This window comes from Pezoporus occidentalis, unplaced genomic scaffold (assembly GCF_034315485.1).
Source record: "Pezoporus occidentalis ecotype Australia unplaced genomic scaffold, CSIRO_AGI_Poc_V1 ctg70, whole genome shotgun sequence".
Classification (NCBI taxonomy): domain Eukaryota; kingdom Metazoa; phylum Chordata; class Aves; order Psittaciformes; family Psittacidae; genus Pezoporus; species Pezoporus occidentalis.
In genome coordinates this window covers 4,852,406-4,859,736 of record NW_026916053.1, presented here as the reverse complement: position 1 = coordinate 4,859,736, position 7,331 = coordinate 4,852,406, and positions in this window count along the sequence as shown.

The following is a 7,331-nucleotide window of genomic DNA, read 5'->3' as shown; positions in this document are numbered from 1 at the left end:
AGGAGATGCTGGTTGAATCTCCAGTTCATTGTCGGTGGCAATGCCTGGACATGCGGAGACTTTGGGTTTCACACAGTCCAAAGAGTGGCTTGGTTGGTCTGAAAGCAGATGTACGAAATGCTGTGGTATGAAATGTTCTTGTAGGACGTTTTCCCTTGCCCCCAAATGAGGACAACAGGAAGAGGCAAGCTTGAGCTGAGCTTCCCAATGCATTGCTCACTGGGGATGGTGCTTGTAGTCCAGCAGATCTGGGAGATCTCTGAAACACGGGAGGATGGACATGGAAGGGAGACCTGGGGAGAGCCTTGGGTGTGATGAAGATGAGGAGGGAGGGTGGATGGTTGCCCTAAAACTAAGCCTAGAAGAACTTGAGGATGGAGAGAGCAGGAGGTTGGCTTGGTTTTCATTGTTGTGGGCTCTGCCTGCTGGGGACCAGCACCGTGATGATCCCATGCCCTATAAAGAAGTCATGAAAGCCTTGCCACAGTGGCTCTGAGCAGCCGTGGTGCACTTTTACAATTGACCATGGTGTCTGGCCCATTTCTGTTTCAGGACATGGTTCTTCAGGGGCCCTGCTAGGATCTGAGAGCAGATTCCAGTCACAGGGAGAGTCTGTCACCTCTGTTCCCACCTTGCCCTCCTGATGGTTGACTGCCAGCACTCAGGTCCTTTGAAGCATGCTGAGAGGTTGGTTGTGTGCATTGGCTCTTTCATCTCTTGCTGCAGAGGCTGTTTCATTCTCTTCTGAGTTTTCTTTGCTGCTTTTGAGTTGTCTGCAATGTCCAGCATGGATATGACCTCAGGAAAGCATGGAAAAGGATGAGTCTGATTCACTTTAACTATATCCTTTGGAGAGAAAATGTTGCTTTCCATCAAGATTTTCCTTATTCAGATATAATTTCTGTCCAGGAGGGAAATCAGAAGTGGCTTAAGATGGGCAGATGGGTGCAGAAACCTGCCTGCACATAACTGCCTGCTCAGAAGTGTGATGGGAAAGGCTGGGGAGCTGAAAATTCCCTACCTGGGAAGGGAGATAGCCCCCTCTGGGAGCAGGGATTGCTTTTGCCTTTAGCTTTGTGGGTGTCTTGGTTCATGCTGGAGGAGTGAAGAACGAGCGTGGATGGAAGCGTTTCCTAACAAACCCAAGGGAGATGGGTCCTTTGCCCAAGGGGATGCTGCATCATGGGATGGGATGGGCTCCTGTGCATCATGCTGATGATGTGCAGGAAGTAACTTGCTGTCATTGCAGAGGGCACTGAGGGTAGCCAGTAATGAAACCACACAAGGGTTTCTCATCATGGTAACCCATCATTTCCTAATACAAAAGGTATTTTAACCAAAACAAACCCCAAGCCTATTCTGGCCCTGGTTGGTGGACAGGAATTCTGTGGTTGCCTAGGAACTGGTGATCAGAGCCTGGTTGCATCCAGCATGGGCTGACAAAGGGCATTCTCATCAATATCATCCTTGTTTATGGCCATAAGTTCCTATGGCAGCGTCCAAAAGAGCTGGGGAAAACTGCTGGAATTTTTCTTTCCCTCTGAGAGCTGGGGAAAACTGCTTGGAATTGTCTGGAAGCTTAAAATACGGGCAGAAAAGGACGGATGAACGTTGGGAATTTTTAGGTAGAGATCATTACATGGACAAGCCCCTGGATTTCAGGAGCCAAGTCAGAATAGATATTAAATAAAGGAAAAAGCAGTAGTCTGCAAAAGGAACTAGATAGCAAATGATGTGTATGAGAGAGGGAGGCTCAGCCTGCTGATGAGAGGCAATTATTAAAAGAGCCTGAAATCTGTGGCTGTCGAGAGTAAAGACAAAAAGACTTGAAGTATCTTGGAACATAAAGAGTGGTGCCAGCTGGTGGCTTCATCACTGGATGACACGCTTCAATCAGCGCTGTAGTGTCTGGTCAGTGCTGCTTTGTGGCATTTGGAAAGCCAAAATGATGTGCTTTATCTCCCTAATGGGAGAGAACATCTTTCCCTTTCCATCCCTAATCAGCAGGGTAGTAAATGATATCCGTGGTGTCAGGGGGTATGCTTGGAAATCAACGTCCATATAGCTTGTGTTTGAGAGTCTCTGAAGAGCTGGCTCACAAGATTGAGGTCTGCAGATGTTCATTTCTCAGCAGCAGCAGAGAAGCTGGGAAAGGGCTGGGTTGTATTCTAAAAGGGCTGTCATTATATCCCAGATAACTACAAGCTGGTAATCCCGGGCAACATAATGGTATAGGTGAAAGGGAATTCAAAAGGCTAGGGAATTAAAGGCTAGGAGTAAAACTAATGGGTTTATGAAACAGAGGCCTTTAGGAGAAGGCTGAATTCATTCGCTTAGTCATGGTTATTAGGTAGCTCTAATAAGCCTAACGTTTTGCACAGCATTTGACATAGCTTCACATGGCATTTGGATTAAGCCACCCGAGGAGGAGCGTTGGAACGTGCTGGGAGCAAGGTAGCTGGCAGGGATGGTTGTCCTATGGTGGGAGCTTTGCCTGGGGGGGCTGGAATGATGGGGGCTTGGCATGTGCCTCCATCAGGCCCTTGGGCAAGTTCTGAGCCCTGCACTTAACCCTGCTGCAAACGCACGGCTAATGCAGCACCTGTGTCCAGGGGTACCTCATTTACCTTGCCCAGAGGAGCACTGCAGACAGCATCTCCCAAATCCAAGAGCTGGGATCTTCACCTTTGTCTCCCAAAGATGCTGAGGGCTCTTTGTGGACAAAAGGACCAGGTGAAGCTGCCAGCGGGCTGCTGGGTCAGGAGAGCTTTGGACTTGAATCAGAGCTGGGAAACCACTACCTGGGATGAGGCAGGGTCAGAGGAACCAGGTGCTTGCCTTTGCTTTCCCTCTCACCTGTGGCACCTCAAGGACAGTGCTTGTGCTTTGAAGGAAGTGAGGTGATGGAGCATGCTGCAGTAGCCCTGCACAGCCATCCCTGTGGCTCCCAGGGCTCTTTTCCCCCTTCCCCTCAGCCCTGCCATGCTGATGGTCCTTGCAGCACTCCCCACGCAGGATCATCCACATCTGAAGTTATTATGCACAGGGGCACTTTGCAAAGGCAGGCTCAGTCCTGGCTTAGAGCTGTACCTCCCTGTGCAATTCCCCCCCTTTAAGGTACGGGAAGCAGAGATGCTGCCCAAACCTCACTCTTCCTCCCAGCATCACCTTAGCTTAGCAATAACCCCTAAGAAACACAAATTCACCCCGAAACAGGACCCAAACTATTCCTTTTCCTATTGGTCTCTAGCATTCACTTGAAAGGCCACATCCCTGCTGTGAAAGATGCTCCAGGAGAGCCGCTGAGCACAGGCAGAGCCTCTCCAAGTTGCTAGGTGACTGCTGCCCTCAGGGCGCGATCCCCCGGCATGAGTAATGCATCTCAATGCATCCATTGGACAACAGCGCTGTCACTTGGGTCTTACCGGTTGAGTCATTCCCGTTGGGAGCAATGGATTATGTGGGTGGCTGAGAGAGGGTTCTTCCAGCCTGGATGTGCTCAGTCCCCAGAGCAAACATCTCCAACCAGGATGGGGTTGGCCTCGGGGAGCATCCCAGGCGCCTACGATTCCATGGTCCCAATGCCAGAGCTGCTCTTAGCACACAAGCACAGCCATAAATGGTGTCTGTTGGCCAATGCTCTTTGGCTGACGATAAAGACCTTGTCTGGATTGTTTTGGACTGACCCTAAAGGGGGTCATAAAGCCTTTCACACCCCAACTCTAAAGATGGGAAGAGCAGGATAGGGGCAGGAAGATGATGTGATGTATTCCAGTTCTGGCTGGGCTTGGAATGCTGGGTGCAAGCAAACGCTTGTGCCATTCCAGTGGACTTCCAAGGCTTTTAAGTAATTTCTGCAGTTAAAGGCAGTTATTGTGTAACATTGACAAGTTGCTTGGCTTATCCTCCCTCTGGTTTTGTATGCAAGTCAGGATTTCAGGTTAAATGCTGTTCTGGCAGTGGTCCAGTGGTATTAGGGGTGAATTGATGAACACATCTTTTCAGGTCACTTCCAGGAGGACAAACAAGAGACATTTTAGTCAATGATTTTAGTGCCTGAGTGCTCTCTCTGAAGAACAGATTACAAAGTAAAGGGAAACTTCACTCTGGCCAAGTGAAACCCCTTAAACTCTTGGTTTTCAGCTGTTCCTCCTCGTTCCTGGCACTGGAGGGGTGAAGTGGTTTTTGCAACCAAAGTGGTGGGATACAGCTCCCAGTGCTACTGGTGCAGCGGCAGCATCCACAAGGCCAGTCCCAGCCCACACTATGGAAGATGCTGCACAGACACAAACCAAGGTCATACCTTGAGTTTGTCATTAACAGGAGAGGAGTGGGAGGGTAATAAGAATCCGTGGCAAAGTATGAGCTATTATCTTCATCAGTGGTACTGGAAATGCTCCTATCCAGTTGGGTTTGGAAAGCTTTTACGTAGAATATGGAGTAAGGATGTAGTAAGTGGTGTAGGATTTTCCCATCAGGATTTTGGTGTTTTGTTTGCTGCAGATGAGCTGGGAAGCATGGTCATGGAGCAGAGCATGGGCAGCACAGTGAGGGCTGCTGTGCAGCAGAGCCTGGTCATGGGGCTTCCTTTCACACAACATCAGGAGGCTTCAGAAGCCCTCGCTGAGCTGATGGTGTGATTTGCACCAAGGGCACAGCTCACAAGCTCCAGAGCAGCTCAGAAGCGTTTGGTTTGTGGCTTTTCTCCTAGCAGGGATGGCAAATTGCAGGCAAAGCTTCTTCCTATTGAGGGGTCGAAGGATGCTTCAAGTTCCTACGGCTATTCAGATGAATAGGGTGGAACAGCGCAGTGAATCCTGTAAGGAGCCTCTCAAAACATGCAGGGAACATAATGGAGCAGTCCTGATCTGCTGTTTTTCTCCCAGGAAACAAGCACTGCACAAGGAGGCAGAAAGAAGGCAGGGCAGAAAGCTCCTGCTCCCCCCTCTAAATGGGTCAGAGGGGCAGCAGCTCTCCTCAGGCGCTGATGTTTTCCTGTACGAAGAAAGGAGAAATGAGGAGCTGTATTAATGCAGCTGCATCTTAACAACTAACCCTTCAAACAGCCCATCTAAAGGTTCAGCCCAAAGCCACCTAAATGCAGGATCTGAAGAACCACCTTGGGACTTGCACATTGGCCTCGCTGAAAGGCAGGGAGTGGGGAAGGAGAGTGCGAGGCTGTGATTCAGAGCTGAGATGGATTTGCTTTACACATGAAAGACACCCCCAGGAGCTCACCGGGAGAACAGGCGTGTAGCACCTTTCAAGTGTGTGATGCCCTTGAGAGGACGGATGGAAAACTGAACCAGAGCAGCAGCTCTGCTGCTCAGAGGTGGTCCTCAGCGGGGCCGCGAGTAATGCGTGATCCCAGGAGGAATTACCTCGGGCATTTCCATCCCTGTCTGAAGCCCTTGGTAGCGTCCCAGGTAAATCAGGACAACAGCCCTGCTCTTCTCCAGGGGTAAGGGAGCTCCTGGGGCAGCTTGTCAGAGCTGATGGATGGGGTCAGAGCTGGTGGTATTGGAGCACAAGGGAGCTCCAAGGCTTCTTACTGCAGAGTAGGGATGTCCAATGAGCCTGGCCCAGGGAGAGGGCTGGCAGTTGTGCTGATACTGATAGACAGGGGCTTATCTGGACCCTGCTGCCCCTGAGGTTCTGCTGTTCCTATGGGGATGTGCAACTGGTTGTGTTGCATCCCAGATGTGGAGGTTGGGCACAGCAGGGAACAAGCTTCGTTTGGCATCAGCAGAGACTTGCATCCTTCTGATGATGCTCAGAGCCAGGGAGGGCACAGCCCCTGCTCCTGGCATTGATCCACAGCCTGAGGAGTGACCTGGGAACTGAGATTGCCTAAATGACTCCCTAAAGGCTTTCCTGTGCTGTTTAAATGTGCCCCATCATAAGGCTGTGATGAAGCTGAGGTCTGTCTGGTGCTTTACTGCACACAGCATGTAGAGTGAGCAATGACAAGGGGACTGCTGAGGTTGAATAAGGTCCTTTGGGCTGCAAGGAAGAGGATGGTGCTGGCTGACCTGCATGAGGGAGAGGGGGAAACGCTTCTGCCCAAAGCAAACAGCAGACTAGAGGCAGGTTAGGACAAGATGGATGAGTGTTGGCTTGCAGGGGAGGGAAGTCAGCAGTTGCTTGCTGTGCCTGTTTATGGCAGTGCTAGCAGGGCTCACGTTTATAGCAGCACGTGTTAACTGCCGGCTGCTGCAGCTGCCATAAACAGCTTCAGCATTCCCAACTTCCTGCCTGCATCGGGAGCCCTTCGGTGCATCGCATGGACCATGCTCCTCAAGGGCCAAAAGAGCAGAGCTCTTGGCTTTGGAGAGCTTCGTGTTCCCCATCCCATTCCCTCCTTAGGCTTAGGAGCAAAAAGAAAGCCCCAGCAGCGCCCACAGTGAACTGGGAATGGTTTTGCACCGCTCTCCTGGAGGGCAGCAGCTGCACTTGGTGTTTCGTGGAACCCAAGCAAGTGTTTTTCTCCTTTGGTTCTTTGTTTCTCCCTTTTTCCTGGAAATGAATTCCCAGCCACTCCATCTGGTTGCCAGAGGTGATGCTTCCATGCAGCTGAGGCAACCGGTGACGTGGGAGGACACCGGGGAGGACCCTGCTGCTGTTTCACATTCCTTTTGCTCACTTCCAGCAAGGGCCCTGTGTGTCTTAACATAGGGTTTGGCTCTTCTTTTACATGGAACTTTCAGGAACGTGTTTGTGAGATTGTTGGTTTTTTTTTCTGGGAAAAACACTGTGCAAGGGTGAGATTTGGGTGAGATTTGGGTGAGATTTGGGTGAGATTTGGGTGAGATTTGGGTGAGATTTGGGTGAGATTTGGGTGAGATTTGGGTGAGATTTGGGTGAGATTTGGGTGAGATTTGGGTGAGATTTGGGTGAGATTTGGGTGAGATTTGGGTGAGATTTGGGTGAGATTTGGGTGAGATTTGGGTGAGATTTGGGTGAGATTTGGGTGAGATTTGGGTGAGATTTGGGTGAGATTTGGGTGAGATTTGGGTGAGATTTGGGTGAGATTTGGGTGAGATTTGGGTGAGATTTGGGTGAGATTTGGGTGAGATTTGGGTGAGATTTGGGTGAGATTTGGGTGAGATTTGGGTGAGATTTGGGTGAGATTTGGGTGAGATTTGGGTGAGATTTGGGTGAGATTTGGGTGAGATTTGGGTGAGATTTGGGTGAGATTTGGGTGAGATTTGGGTGAGATTTGGGTGAGATTTGGGTGAGATTTGGGTGAGATTTGGGTGAGATTTGGGTGAGATTTGGGTGAGATTTGGGTGAGATTTGGGTGAGATTTGGGTGAGATTTGGGTGAGATTT